The sequence below is a fragment of the Nannobrachium achirus genome (assembly GCF_963921795.1).
Source record: "Nannobrachium achirus genome assembly, chromosome: 5".
Classification (NCBI taxonomy): domain Eukaryota; kingdom Metazoa; phylum Chordata; class Actinopteri; order Myctophiformes; family Myctophidae; genus Nannobrachium; species Nannobrachium achirus.
In genome coordinates, this window is record NC_137814.1 from 18,015,710 (window position 1) to 18,029,453 (window position 13,744).

Below are 13,744 nucleotides of genomic sequence, written 5' to 3' on the forward strand. Positions count from 1 at the left end.
TGTGAGACGTGCGTTGTTGTCCTGAAACCCAAGGCCCGGCGGCCGCCACTGTGTCACTGTAACCAGGAGCAGGGGCGTCAATTGGGTATGGCAGGGGTATGCAGCTGCCATACCCTGGGTCCAGGGGGGAACATAAAAGTTACTTTTAAATATAAATCCATGAATGTCTCTTTGTCTATCTGTGCTGGTTATTATGTTGTTAAATTACAGTAAAATTACTACAAATGCAAAATTTAACATAATAGTCACTTTAACAAGGTAATTATATTCTCCACTTGTATTCTCCCCATCTTGACAAAATGGTATATTCCCAGGTTCCGCAGGTCAGCTGCACAGGTGCAATGCATTATTGTTAATTGTGGCACGTTTACTAATAAGCCAAGTTTAGCTGCATTTGAACAACCATTCCAGGCTGCCATATCCAGCCCAAGAAACTGTAGAAACGGGGGGAAACATAGAATGTACTTCTTAAAATAAATGTGTCATGCCTTTTGCTGAGGTATGGTAACATGACTGGTGTCTTAGACACCAGTCATGTTACCATACCTTAGCTATTTCTGAACTGACGCCACTGACCAGGAGAGAGTACTTATTGATCAGATTCACTATTTGGACAGCTCTATTTTGTGTTGTGCGTTGGGGGTCCCAACAGTCAGCGTTTCTCTTCAGGGGGGGGGGGGGGGGGGGGGTAGATGACTAATCATTGTGGGCCAGCTGTGTGGATTTTGGGGGGGCTGGTAGGTTGGCTGGCTGTTGGCAGCGAGGGTGGGTGGAGGGGGGATTTGAACCCCACTAATCTTTGGATTGAGCGCAGATTAAACAACCGCGCTGGGGGGACGACGACAATGACTTCTTCTTTGTTTGGACTGGGAATCTGGGTTGTGCCTTATCTTATCGCTCCACTGGTGTCATTTCCTCTAGGGGTGATTCCCCCCTGCATGCACACACACGCACACGCGCACACACATGTGCGCGTGCGCACATGCGCACACAACACGGGCGCTGTAGTGGAAGTGGTTCCACCTACATGGAAATCAGAAGGTCTTTTGCAGATGTGTAATGAGATTAGAGTATATAGGTGGGACCGTGGGGGGACTCTATATCTGCTCCCCCCCCCCCCCCCCCCCGCAACACACCCCTCCCCTTCTTGATTGAAGCCAATAACAACCTGCAGCGAGTCGTTAAGATGGAGTAGAAAGATAATGCCCCCCCAACCCACCCCACCCCCCCGCACACCCACCGAGTCGCTAAGATCGAGTGGAAAGATAAAGCCCCCACCCCCAATGGATAGAATGGATGGATGATGGTTGGATGGATGGATGGATGGATGGGTGAGTGAGTGAGTGAGTGAGTGAGTGAGTGAGTGAGTGAGGTGGAAACAGAAGTGTCTACAGCAGTGGTTCTCAACCTTTTCAGGCTGCAACCCCCAAAATAATCATATTTTAACCCCCCCCCCCCCCCGGCGAGCACTAAGAGTTGAGGCGGCATTACATGTCATTTTGTATAACACGGTTCTATTGTAAAAATAGCCGATATTTTCCACAATTTCTGCCTCTAATATTGGACAATTTTGCCAATGAAATGTGCAGATATACCCTCTATACACTTATACTTTATGTTGGTTTGTTTACTGTTGAGTGAGAAAACAATGTTGCACATTAAAGTTAATCATCTGCGGACCCCCCGAAATAATTTGGGGACCGACCCACATTTTGAGAACACAGGTTGAGAACCTGGCCTACAGTATACGTGACGCATTCCATGTCATGGTTAGCGCTCCTTTTGTCTGTGGGTTTTTTTGGGAACAGGGATTAGTGTTCGCCTCACAGCGCCCAGCTGTCCTGATCCCACTGTTGATAACTGACCTCTTTTGTTTTTAATGACCAGAGTGTGCAGGGACGTGCAGAGAATGTTAGAGAGGCAGGGGCTGACATTTCTAGAAGGGCCTTTTGATGGAAATATCGAAAATAGCAGACTAGCAGACAGACAACACGTCGCAGCGCGACGCGTTGTGAGCTTGGAGGCCGGCTATTTTCGGTTGCGTGATAGGCCTACCACACTGAACTAAGCATAATCAAGTCAATACTGGAGAAGTGGTGTAACGGTGTGGATTTCTACACAGAGAGGGCAATTCTTTCAACATAAGATGCTGCATTCAAGTTCAGCAGATTTAGGACAAGGCAATTCTCTTGAATGCTCCCTTCAGGTATGGAATGGAAAGGTGGCATTTCTTTCACCGTAGTAAAAACTGCATTCATGGTCTGGAGAGGGCACTTTTTTACAGACGGATAAAAGGGCAGGGGCTCAAGCCCCCTTTGATGTCTATGTGTGCACGTGCCTGTGTGTATGTGTGTGTGTGTGTGTGTGTGTGTGTGTGTGTGTGTGTGTGTGTGTGTGTGCGTGTGCGTGCGCGTGTGTGTGTGTGTGTGTGTGTGCGTGATGTGCACTCTAGTAAAGGTGGCCGCTGGAGCTTATGGTCCACAGAGGGGGGCTATGGATGGAGGGGATTAGAAAGTGCACACAGCAGCCGTCCCAGTAAACAAAAGTGCATGGTGCAGCATGTGTGTGTGTGTGTGCGTGCGTGCGCGCATGTGTGTGTATGTGTGTGTCAAACGCGGACAGTGCTACTGCCACTATACTGGTGACAACAGACAAAAAGGGAAAGACTCTGTCCATCTGTGAAAGCAGTGGGATTACGCTGTGCTGCAGCCAAGAGCAACATGTCAATCAACTGCTTAGTGTGTAGGCCTATGCGAGTGTGTGCGTGTGTGTGTGTGTGTGTGTGTGTGTGTGTGTGTGTGTGTGTGTGTGTGTGTGTGTGTGTGTGTGTGTGTGTGTGTGTGTGTGTGTGTAATGCAAATACACACACAGCCGTGGGGGAAGGGGGACCCCAATGCCGCTGTTGTTTCCATGTGTAATCTGTGTGATGGAATAGAGCCAGGGATGCATCAATCACATTCAATGGCTGTGACACAACACGGTCGGACCGCCGCAACAATAGAATGAAAACTTTTATTTCTCTCCCTCTCTCTCTCTTCTCTCATGGGAACGCTGTGTTTTTTTTGTTTGATTTTTCACACATGAGTCATCAGATTGTTATGAAAAACACATAACTCGGTTGTGAAACAATTCATAAAAATTAGATCATAGAATCTCTGAATCCAAATGGGAACTGCTAGGCTTCTATGTGGATCTGAAGTCAGCTACGTATGAGGTTCTCAACCTTTTCAGGCCACGATCCCCCCAAAAAAATCATATTTCAACTGGGGACCCCCCACTCTGACAGGCACTCTGACATCATGCTCTGATGTCACTGTGATGTCAGGGGAACCACTCTAACAGAATGGGTTTGCCGCTCTGACATCACGCTCTGGCTTTACTGTGATGTCACACTAACAGAATCCCTTTTATGCCCATATATGGAGTTCCCTGATGTCATCAATATTAATGATGCTCTGTTAGAGAGATCCCTGTGATGCCAGGGGGAACAAATCCCTTTTATGCCCATATATGGAGATCCCTCAGGGATGTCCACATCCCTGATGTCCAACATCACTGTGGCGCAACCTCGCCCTGCATGTCGCCCTGTGGCGTCTTATTAGTATTATATAGTAAAAATTTGTGCAAATCTTTGAATATATGTATTTTTAAAGCGAACGTTTGTAACTCAAATTTTGCTTCTGGGGGGTCCCCGGAACTAAATATGTTGAATGGGGGTCCGTGGCCAAATAAATATAATTTTGGGGGTCCTTTGTGAAAAGGTTTGAGAACCACTGATATAGTAGTCTCTCAAGAACAGACTAACTGAGCTGAGTGAAAAGGACCTTTTCTTTAACATGGCTGGCCAGATTGCTGACATAGAAACATAGGTTTTTCGAAAAAATCTTAGAAGGATTCAAAAGACACTTATAGAATCGGGTCAAAATTAAAATTTTCACGATTTTTCAAAAATAGCAGATCTACAAGCTCGCAGCGCGGCACTCGGTGCCGCGCTGTGAGCTTGTATATCTGTTCTGAATGGGTAATTGGTAGGGGTGTAACGATATAGTAACTGTATCGAAATATCGTTTTTAACTTAAAAAATCGAAGTATATCGAAATGAAAACAGCTAAAATCGAATCGTATCGTTTTATTTTGTATCGTATCGAATCGGCAGCGCAAAGAATCGATTGTATCGATACTACCTACTTGTGCATTGTATTTAGCATTTTTAAGAAGAAAAAATGAAAAGGAGGGGTTTAATTACTTTTCCTTTCCATATAGCTACACTGGTCTATTGATAAATGTGTGTAATCTCTGAGTTCATGTCAAGGTGCCGGTTTGTCAATATACAATGTCCATGTATTTGGCAGATAATCATAGTGTTTACTTATTTATATCCATAATAATACATGTTTCCCTTAAAAACCTGCACCATCCACACCTTTCACACAGATTTAATTTCTTTGCTAAATAGTTACTATATCGTCCATGTATCGTATCGTCAACCATGTATCGTGATATGTATCGAATCGCTATTAAAATGTATCGTTACACCCCTAGTAATTTGGCACTGGCATGGCCCTCCTGCAGAGCCGCGCCGTACAAACAGGAAAACAGTATTTGAAGTTCATAAAGTTCTCCGACGAAGAGAATAAGGTTCCTCTGTTCCTCTGGAATGCGTGGATGACGAGGATGATGATGCCTCTGTGATGTGACACAAAATATGTGCAGATCCCACACTGGGCCACACCCCCTGCTGCGCCCCCCATCTCTCTCTTTCTCCCTCTTTATGAGTGCCCCGTTGCCGCGCTAACAGCCCCTTTGTCAAGACCCCCGACCACTCAGACAATAACACTACCACAGCCCCCTTTTCCTCACCCTGTGTGGGGGCCAGTGTGTTCAGCCAGCCAGCCGGGCGGGTGGCAGGGGGGCGGGGGTGTGGAGTTGGACCGTTCAAACAGAGGACAAGCTGGTGGCACCGGGCCTTGGTGTGTTTCGGGGGGCCTTGACCTGGATGTAGTTGTGACTTCCCTCGAGTCGCCCTGCCCCCACCACCCACACCCACACACATACACACACACACACACACGCACACGCACACGCACGCGCACGCACACGCACACGCACACACACACACACACACACACACACACACACACACACACACACACACACACACACACAGACACACACACACACACACAGGGACGTGCAGAGAATGGTAGAGAGGCAAGGGCTGAAATTTCTAAAAGGGCCTTTTGGTGAAAATATCAAAAAATAGCAGACCTCCAAGCTCACAACGCGCCGCACTGCGACACGGTGTGAGCTTGGAGGTCGGCTATTTTCGGTGCTTGATACCACACTAAACTAGGCATAATCAAGTCAATACTGGAGATGTGACGTAATGGCATGGATTTCTACACAGAGAGGGCAATTCTTTCAACATAAAGATGATGCATTCAAGTTCAGGAGAGTCTGGACAAGGCAATTCTCCTGAATGCTGCCTTCAGGAATGGCATGGAAAGGACGGGATTAGCATTTCTTTCAACATCACCCAATGTGAAGTGAGCGGTGGTCGTGCTTGCATAACGTCTTCAGACTAGGATATAGGTCTAGGATGTAATTGGTGATGTAATACAGGCTACACACACACACACACACACACACACACACACACACACACACACACACACACACACACACACACACACACACACACACACACATTGCTATGGCAAAACGCTGAGGAAAAAGTGGCTACAGACTAGGATGTAATTGGTGATGTAATACAGGCTACACACACACACACACACACACACACACACACACACACACACACACACACACACACACACACACACACACACACACACACACACACACACTGCTATGGCAAAACGCTGAGGAAAAAGTGGCTACAGACTAGGATGTAATTGGTGATGTAACACAGGCCACACACACACACACACACACACACACACACACACACACACACATTGCTATGGCAAAACGCTGAAGAAAACACATTGCTATGGCAAAACGCTGAGGAAAAGTGGCTACAGACACACGCACAGCCACTCTATGGAGCGGTTTACCACCGCTCAAAAACAGCAAACTCATGGTCTGGAGAGGGCACTTTTTTTTACCGCTGGATAAAAGGGTAGGGGCTCAAGCCCCCTTTGATGTCTATGTGTGCACGTGCCTGCATGCCCCCACACACACTGACTGACAGACAGACGGACAGACAGTCACCAACAACGGGTGCAGGACTGCAGGTGGGGCAGTGGGGTGGGATGGGGCTGTGCCCCCACGTGCCATGTAACAGTGATTGAAGCTGACTCGCTCCCCTACACCTTTCACCCCGGCCGGAGGAGGGGGGGAAATTGAAATCAATATGGCCTATGATGAGGCGGAGTGGACGGGGGTGGGAGGGGAGGGGAGGGGAGGGGGCAGAGCTCTCTGGTGCGCGCGGCTTGACGGATGGCTGGTTAAAGGGGGCTGATCAATTACCCTGATGGATTGGTCTTTTGGATTTTTAGAAATGAGACGGATCTCTGGTCCTTAAGGGCCGTTTAAAGAATGGTCCGGCGCGAGGGGGGGAGGCAGCCAGAGAGGGTGGGAGGGAGGGAGGGAGGGAGAGAGAGAGAGAGAGAGAGAGAGAGAGAGAGAGAGAGAGAGAGAGAGAGTTGGGGGGTTGGGCTGGGGAGTGGGGGCGGCCTGGGTGTACTGTAGCAGGGGTCTCAACAGGGGGTCTGGGACCCCTAGGGGGTCCTCAGAGTTACTACAGGGGGTCCTCCAAATCTTCCAATATTTTTGATGTTAACAACTTGAACCCTAAGGTCCATATTCGGAGAACTTTAGCCAAAAATAGCAGATCTACAAGCGCTGCGAGGCGTTGTGAGCTTGTAGATCTGCTATTTTAGGCAAAGGGGTTTGGTCTAGAGGGGAAGAAGAGCAGACTAAGTACAGAGTGAAAAGTCATGTTTATTAATTATTGACGGTTCAAGTGGTTAAAAAAACACAAGTTGACATGACTCCAAAAATTAAAATACACTGATGATAGTGCTGGCAAAAGATTAAACTATATCATGGAATCTATGAACAGGTTGTGGGGGTCCCTGCTTCGTCTCTCTCTCTCAACTAAGGGGTCATTGGCCTGAAAACATTGAAGACCCCTGCTTTAGAGACAGTGAGGGAGGGGGAGAGAGAGAGAGAGAGAGAGAGAGAGAGGGAGGGAGGGAGGGAGGGAGGGAGGGAGGGGGAGAGTTCCACTGCAGTTTACATAATAGCCTATAAGGGTGGCATATCATTTTGTTAGATCTTTGCATATGTTGTTCTCTCTTGCGAGAAGTGGCAACTGGTCCCCTACCCGCACCCCCTCGCCCTCTTTTATTTCTCGAAATGTTTTAATCCCCTCTCTCTCTCTACCCCACATCACCCCCTCCCCCCTGCATAACCCCCCCTCTCTAACGGATCCTCACTACATTATTCTCTGTGCATTTTAATTTTTCCTCTTTTCTCCAGTCACCGGGGGCCCGCTTTTCTCCGCCCACTCTCCTCATTTTCGCCCTGAAACCAGAATAGTGGGAGCCAAGAAATAGTTAATCTCCCAGGCTGCTTCTTCTATGATTGGCCGCTGTACACAGCGCTTGAGCCACCTTGAATGAGGAGCTGAGGGTAACTAGGCAACTTCGATGGTGGAGGGGGGAAAAAGAAGATGTGGCTCACGGGATTCTGGTGAAATTGTGAAAAATTCGAAAATATAGAAGCAAGGAAATTTGATTGTTTATTTTTTTTTTAATTTTTTTTACCTCCTATATTTTCCGGCAAATGGAATTAACAAATGGATTTTCTCTTCCCCGTCTCCAGTCCTAACAACATGCTCTCTCTCTCTGATGATGGGGAAATAGCGCTCACATGAAGGGGACACAGCTGTGGATTAAAACGCATACATGGGACACTTCAGAAACGGATCCTTGGTGAAAGGGTGAGTGTCGATCAGCTCCGTTTGTGAACATATCTATGATAACTGGATCCGTTTAAACTAGGAAACTATGAACGCTGTTTAAGGATGCAAGGAAGGCAGCTCATTGACATGACAAGATTTATGGATAGAATGCGTTGGCTACATGGGTGGAAATGGGTTGCGGAACGGTGCGAGACAGTTATAGAAATGCAACATATATTTCCTTGACATTTATCTGCCTATTAATTGCCTAAAGTAGTCAAATTATTTATCATTTTGCCACATCGAAGGTGGAGTTCTGGAGAGAGAGAGGGGGGGGGGGGGGATTCAAATGCCGGTAGCCTGTCAAATAGGCTGCAGTCGGATGTTTTATTGCGCACATGAAAAAAGACAATTCCCTGTTTGGAAATGAGGTTTTCTTATAGAATCTGACAAGAGTTGTTGGTGGGACATAAAAGGCAGTGTCAATTGAATACGCACATGATGTATGATGAAAGCTACAGGCTATTATTACAAACCGCGTCTGTCCCATGGATATTCAAATGAAGTGACAGCCTGCTTGGCTTGCTGTAGCCTAATATTATCTGCAACAGCAGCACAGCTTTGGACTGTTGCTCGGCTCAAACATACGAGCGTGATCTTATTTTTCCATAAATGGACTCTAAAGTCTAAAATAATAAACGAATTTCGTGCGTTTTCCGATACTGGCGAGTGGCGACAACTAAAACGCTCACGTCCACGGTCACCGCCAAGCCACCATGCAAACGGTGGGACCGCATTTCGCTTCACTGGGTACCTGTGGATGGATGGGAGCGCGCACAGGCAGCGCATACACTAGGATACAGCCAGTGGCGTCAGTTCAGCAAAAGCTAATGGTATGGCAACATGACTGGTGTCTTGCACGCGTGCCCTCGCGCGCGTGCAAGACACCAGTCATGTTGCCATACCTTAGCAACAGGTACGATGAAAAATGCATTTTTATTACCCCCCTGTAGCCAAGGTATGGCAGCTGCCATAGCTTGCCATACCCCATTGACGCCTCTGTATACAGCACGGAGCATGAGCCGTGGCACCACCGGCGTGTGTCGCGGGGCGCTACACCGTGCCAAACTCTGCCCGAAAGCACTGCATATGATATGCATATCAATGAGGACCTCGTCCTCGCGTTTAGGCTCAAGTTAACGATGGTTCATTGCGGCGAACAGTCAGTTGATGATGGGGGGATAGGATAGGCTACGACAGCCTGTGCGGCTGTGGGTGTGTGTGCTGCGTCATCGTCGACTATATTGCACTCCCTGAAACACTCTTTTTTTTTTCTTTTTTTTTTTCCTCTTTTGAAAATGATTGACTACTACTACCGTATAAAGCTGCCCTGGTGATGCGAGGTTACTACCGCACCAGCGTAACATTGAATGGGGTCACATGTTAGCCATTTCAGCGATGGCAGTATAAGCATATAGGCCTATTCCAAATAGTTCCTTTTTCGTAGTGTAATTTTGCTTTACTTTAGCTCTGACAGGCCTATATTTCCAGATAGGCTGGCTACCTTGTGGGCAGGGGCGTAACAAGAGGGGGGGGGGGGGGAGTGGGACCTAGTTACTAGGGCCCAAGGTGGAGGGGCCTTGATTATTTTATACTTTAGCTATTGAAAAATAGCAGATATACAAGCCGAGTGCTAGATCTGCTATTTTTGAGAAGTCGTGAAAATGTGTGCAAATCTTTGAATATATGTAGGCCTATTTTTTGCTTCTTGGGGGGTCCTTGGAACTAAATATTTTGAGATGGGGGTCCGTGGCCAAATACATATCATTTTGGGGGTCCTTCACATGAAAAAGTTTGAGAACCACTGACATAGAAACATAGGTAGTCCTATAAAAAAAAATACATAGTAGGATTTGAAATATTCAAAGACTTGGACACATTTTCACAATTTTTCAAAAATAGATCTACAAGCTTGCAGCGCGGCACTCTGTGCCACGCTGTGAGCTTACAGTATATCTGCAGTATATCTGCTATTTTTCTGTAGTTAAAGCACAAAATGTGAGTGAATCCTTGTACCCAGGGCCCAGAATGTGGTGCAACACCCCTGCTCGTGGGGGAACCGGGTCATAGACAGGGCCCTAGTGGGCTAGTGGCAGGCAGTGGGCATTCACCTCACTCATCATCATCATCATGGCCACTGTTCAGTGGAGTGACTGTAATCTGTGTTTTTACATGGGTGAAATTGTAAGGTATTGAACCATATGCACCGCGTGGTGCCGCGGCCCAGCTAGTGCTTTCTGCTCGAGTTCAAATAAAAGAGTGTGTTTTCGCTTGAGAAAATGGCCTTGAGTGGTAAATGAAGTGAAGCCTTGGTTGAAGCCTGAAGGCAGGCTTTAATGTGTGACTGTTGGTGCAAGGAGGTGCCCTCAACCCTACAGTAAATAACAGTAACAGAGGTAATGACGTGGGCAATTGACATCCATGTTTTGTCACTGCAGCAGGGCTGTAAGTAATACAGTGATTCTTGACCCTTTTTCATTTCCAGGACCCCCAGATAAGCAGCATTAAGGCTACGGATCCCCATTTGACACCGATTTGTTTTTAATCTCCATGGGACCCCAATCTGCACGGTAAAATCCTCCGTGTACATGTACCACTTGAGAGTGTATACTAGCCTTGCAACAGCCAGACCTGGGAGTCCTCCATAGACAAGACAACGCATTACGCGATGATGTAGTTACTCACTTTGACTGACAGGTCAGTCAGCAGACACCAGCGCATCAAAACATCGTCGGCAGAACAGCAAATACGTCTTTTCCAGACATAAATTCCAAAGGTGCAAACTGTTGTTCGTTTTTAAGTTATGAGATGCCGTTGATTTCAGATAAAACTTCGCTTATAATGCAGCTTTTATTTGCGATTTGTGAACTCGCGTCGGACATGGGGTCCGCCATGTTTGTTTACAAAATGCGAGAGCTGTAGTAGCCGCTCGACCAATCAGGAGCGCTGTGAGGCGGGTCGCTCCAAATGCAGCCATTTGATGGGAAATTAGAACGTAAGTTCTCATAAAGAGACTCGATGGGAGGACCACCAGACCAAGAAAGGAAGCACATTAGTGATGACGTAGCTTGGGATGGCCTGCGAGGCTAAGTGTATACCACATACGGGTCCATTTGGTTCCACAGAACCATATGTTACAGAACCATAAGACTCCATTTGGATCCCTGGGGGTCCCTGGACCCTGTAATATACAAGGGGTCAGACTCAGTGTGGGTAGTGTGCAGGGGTCATCGCCATGCTAGCTTATGGTGGATTTTTCCCCTCCCATGGACAATGGACATGCGAATGAGCAGACAATAATGACCAGAAACTACTTCCCTGCAAGCTAAATGACGTGACGTTATGATAACGTCCTCCGGTGACTCTGGTGACGTTCAGAACTAGGCCAGTCAGATCACAGCCCATATGGGGATGATCTTGACCTCATTACCAGGAAGTCATATGGACTATAGGATTATTGTTATTGTTTGTAATTTTTGTTGAAATATGAGCATAAACGGTTATATTCTGGGACATATCTGACTAGTTATGATATTCATCTGGCCTTGATCGGACCCTCTCTGTTTAATCCAGGACGTCCGTTTTTTTGGGCAGGCTTTATGTTGGTTGAAATCGGGTGATAATTCTAGGCAAGATCTGACTAGTCATGGTTTGACTTGATCTAGCCCCAATCGAGACGTCACTGATTGGTCCAGGTCCTGACCGTGCTAGGGGCTGTTAAGTATGACATCATTTTGTAGGCAGAGGAGAATTTCTGCCCCCAGTTTCCGAGAATCTTTTTACTATTTTTACTATTTACACATTTTTCTTCTCTTTGTTGTTGAAAGGAAAGTGTTAGAATTATACTTTAGTCGTTATTTTTGTCTCGGATCTGTTGAAATAGCGAGGGACAGAAAATGCTCTGGGGGCAGAGTTCTCCTCTGCCTACAAAATGATGTCACGGCTTAAAAGCCCCTTACAGGTCTGTAACTCTGAGAGTGTACAAATGGAACCATTTGTACACTCTCATAGTCCATTTGGTTCCATTTGTACACCCTCAGAGTTATGGGGTCCAATTGAAAATAAAAAAAAGTTCAGAAGTACTTTCTGTACTTGTGGACTCCTAATGTGCCGTAGTGTCATATTAAATCATTCAGTAATTGGGTCTCATGATCAAAATAAGAACATTATGATGTAATGTAAAAACACAATCTATAATTTGCCACGGACAAGGCCAAGTCTTGCCATGGACTAAATTGTCTGTGTAGGCGTGTATGGACATATTGACCCCTGCGTGTGAGATTTGTTGCCAAAGTTCATTGGCTTCTTTTGTGCCAATCTATCTGGACTGCAACACATCCTAAGCTACACTTATCAGAGGTGTACACACAGTTCAAATCCACAGTGTCAATTTTACAATCAAGAGTGTATAAATGGAACCTTATAGTGAGTTACTGTACACACACACACGCACGCACGCACACACACACACACACACACACACACACACACACACACACACACACACACACACACACACACACACACACACACACACACACACACACACACGCACGTCTGTATGCAAGCTATCACAGATAACACATACACATGTACCACATTCATGTACACATACTGTTTTGTGGATATGCGTGTCACATGTAGCCTATGCATGCAAGCAAGCATATACAGTACACACACACAGACACCTACATGCTACACAAACGTGCACAAGTATGCATGTCAGCAAGCACATACAGAACACACACACACGCACACACATGTCTGTATGCAAGCAATCACAGATAACACATACACATTCATGTACACATACTGTATTGTGGATATGCGTGTCACATGTAGCCTATATGCATGCAAGCAAGCATATACAGTACACACACACAGACATGCTACACAAACGTGCACAAGAATGCATGTCGGCAAGCACATACAGAACGCACGCACGCACGCACGCACGCACGCACGCACGCACACACACGCACACACACAAACGCACTGTTCTGTACATGCATGGACTGTCAATAAGAATGGTAGGCACACATACACATGCCTGCATGCAAGACTAATACACATCAGACACACGCTCACATGTACCGGTATGCACACGCATGCCACACTGTTGTGCACACACATCTGAAAACATGCACATGCACGCACGCACACACGCACGCATGCACACACACACACACATTCACAACATGCATGTATACACACACACACACATGCTGTAAATGTGCATGCACGCACACACACGCACACTCGCTCACAGAATCTTTGCACACAGTTATGGTCCCGTGGCAGTCCCCTGCAGTGCTGTGTATGTGAGGCTTACAGTAAGACGGTGCTGAACACTGAACTGCACACTGGAGAGCATTAACTTCTCCAGTAAGGAACTCTTTGTTGGCATCCCAGTGGAATCAAGACACTTAATTTAGCTCCCTGACAGCTAAACCAGGGAGAGAGTATTGGGGCCATATCATCCGATTAGGACCATAATGTCTTTTCCCATTTCGCAATTACTGTAAAAAGGCAGAAAGTGAATTGGATGGGGTTTTTTTCCCCGCCCGTTTGCATGCCATCTCAACATAAATCCAATGATACTTGTACCGCCTTGTTTTCCCTAAGAGCCTACATAACATGTCTCAGCCCTTTGGTCTGGCATTGCATCCTAGCCTTTTTGCCTCCGCGAAGTGCCTTTGCGTATCGTCACATCTGTTGTGTTGCAGCGGTATTACCTCAACTTGAACTCCCGCA